This window comes from Carettochelys insculpta, unplaced genomic scaffold, assembly GCF_033958435.1.
Source record: "Carettochelys insculpta isolate YL-2023 unplaced genomic scaffold, ASM3395843v1 scaffold_0046, whole genome shotgun sequence".
NCBI classification, from domain to species: domain Eukaryota; kingdom Metazoa; phylum Chordata; order Testudines; family Carettochelyidae; genus Carettochelys; species Carettochelys insculpta.
The window spans coordinates 65001-67500 of record NW_027439083.1 but is presented as its reverse complement, the minus strand read 5'-3'; the positions used below and the strand labels follow the sequence as shown (position 1 = coordinate 67500).

Genomic DNA, 2500 nt, shown 5'->3' with positions numbered 1-2500 from the left:
GACGAGATCGGGGGCATTCGGTCCGGTATGGCCGTAGGCCCCCGCCTCCCCGGGCTTTAGCGTCAGCAGCCTGGCCTCAGTCAGCCGGGCCCAAACAATTAACCCGGAGGCCGGGCCGAGGGAAAACTTCCTCCGAGCCGGCCCAAGGGGAAGGGAGGACGAGGACGCCGGGCCCGGGAGGTGACAGGACGTGCACGTCAGACCCGGGAAGCTGTGCGCCCCGAGGTTAACCCCCGGGCCGGGGCGGGGAGAGAAAAATGTTCTAAGTCCGGTAGGGACAGCAGGTCAACCCCGGTCCGAGGCGGGGAGAGAAATTTTCCAAGTCCGGCAGGGACAGCAGGTCAACCCCGGCCGCCGTAGCAGAGGTTGACCTGGTGTCCGATTCGCTCCCCGGGCACCAGGTCAACCTCGGGCGCTTTAGCGGAGGTTGACCTGGTGTCCGATTCGCTCCCCGGGCACCAGGTAAACCGTGGCCGCTTTCAGCGGAGGTTGACCTGGTGGCCGATCCCCTCCTCGGGCTCCAAGTCCGGCAGGGACAACAGGTCAACCCCGGTTCCGGGCGGGGAGAGAAAAATTTTCTAAGTCCGGCAGGGACAGCAGGTCAACCCCGGCCGCCGTAGCAGAGGTTGACCTGGTGTCCGATTCGCTCCCCGGGCACCAGGTCAACCTCGGGCGCTTTAGCAGAGGTTGACCTGGTGTCAGATTCGCTCCCCGGGCACCAGGTCAACCTCGGGCGCTTTAGCAGAGGTTGACCTGGTGTCCGATTCGGTCCCCGGGCACCAGGTAAACCGTGGCCGCTTTCAGCGGAGGTTGACCTGGTGGCCGATCCCCTCCTGGGGCTCCAAGTCCGGCAGGGACAGCAGGTCAACCCCGGTCCCAGGCGGGGAGAGAAAAAATTTCTAAGTCCTTCAGGGACAACAGGTCAACCCCGGTTCCGGGCGGGGAGAGAAAAATTTTCTAAGTCCGGCAGGGACAACAGGTCAACCCCGGTTCCGGGCGGGGAGAGAAAAATTTTCTAAGTCCGGCAGGGACAGCAGGTCAACCCCGGCCGCTTCAGCGGAGGTTGACCTGGTGTCCGATTCGGTCCCCGGGCACCAGGTAAACCGTGGCCGCTTTCAGCGGAGGTTGACCTGGTGGCCGATCCCCTCCTCGGGCTCCAAGTCCGGCAGGGACAGCAGGTCAACCCCGGCCGCTTTAGCAGAGGTTGACCTGGTGTCCGATTCGCTCCCCGGGCACCAGGTAAACCGTGGCCGCTTTCAGCGGAGGTTGACCTGGTGGCCGATCCCCTCCTCGGGCTCCAAGTCCGGCAGGGACAGCAGGTCAACCCCGGCCGCTTTAGCAGAGGTTGACCTGGTGTCCGATTCGCTCCCCGGGCACCAGGTAAACCGTGGCCGCTTTCAGCGGAGGTTGACCTGGTGGCCGATCCCCTCCTCGGGCTCCAAGTCCGGCAGGGACAACAGGTCAACCCCGGTCCCAGGCGGGAGAGAAAAATTTTCTAAGTCCGGCAGGGACAACAGGTCAACCCCGGTCCCAGGCTGGAGAGAAAAATTTTCTAAGTCCGGCAGGGAGAACAGGTCAACCCCGGTCCCAGGCGGCAGAGAAAAATTTTCTAAGTCCGGCAGGGACAGCAGGTCAACCCCGGTCCCAGGCTGGAGAGAAAAATTTTCTAAGTCCGGCAGGGACAGCAGGTCAACCCCGGCCGCTTTAGCAGAGGTTGACCTGGTGTCCGATTCGCTCCCCGGGCACCAGGTCAACCTCTGGCGCTTTAGCAGAGGTTGACCTGGTGTCAGATTCGCTCCCCGGGCACCAGGTCAACCTCGGTCGCTTTAGCAGAGGTTGACCTGGTGTCCGATTCGCTCCCCGGGCACCAGGTAAACCGTGGCCGCTTTCAGCGGAGGTTGACCTGGTGGCCGATTCCCTCCTCGGGCTCCAAGTCCGGCAGGGACAGCAGGTCAACCCCGGTCCCAGGCGGGGAGAGAAAAAATTTCTAAGTCCGGCAGGGACAACAGGTCAACCCCGGTCCCAGGCTGGAGAGAAAAATTTTCCAAGTCCGGCAGGGACAGCAGGTCAACCCCGGCCGCTTCAGCTGAGGTTGACCTGGTGTCCGATTCGCTCCCCGGGCACCAGGTAAACCGTGGCCGCTTTCAGCGGAGGTTTACCTGGTGGCCGATCCCCTCCTCGGGCTCCAAGTCCGGCAGGGACAACAGGTCAACCCCGGTCCCAGGCGGGAGAGAAAAATTTTCTAAGTCCGGCAGGGACAACAGGTCAACCCCGGTCCCAGGCTGGAGAGAAAAATTTTCTAAGTCCGGCAGGGACAGCAGGTCAACCCCGGCCGCTTTAGCAGAGGTTGACCTGGTGTCCGATTCGCTCCCCGGGCACCAGGTCAACCTCTGGCGCTTTAGCAGAGGTTGACCTGGTGTCAGATTCGCTCCCCGGGCACCAGGTCAACCTCGGTCGCTTTAGCAGAGGTTGACCTGGTGTCCGATTCGCTCCCCGGGCA

General features: G+C 63.0%; 1 non-coding gene across 1 annotated transcript in view; it reads right to left on the bottom strand.

Moving 5' to 3' along the window:
- LOC142006254 (5S ribosomal RNA) overlaps window positions 1-39 on the bottom strand; it is a 119-nt gene extending 80 nt beyond the window's left edge. The window contains exon 1 of the ribosomal RNA XR_012643359.1: window positions 1-39. This exon is cut by the window's left edge and continues 80 nt beyond it. This is a non-coding gene — a ribosomal RNA (5S ribosomal RNA).
- Between the last annotated feature and the right edge of the window lie 2461 nt (window positions 40-2500).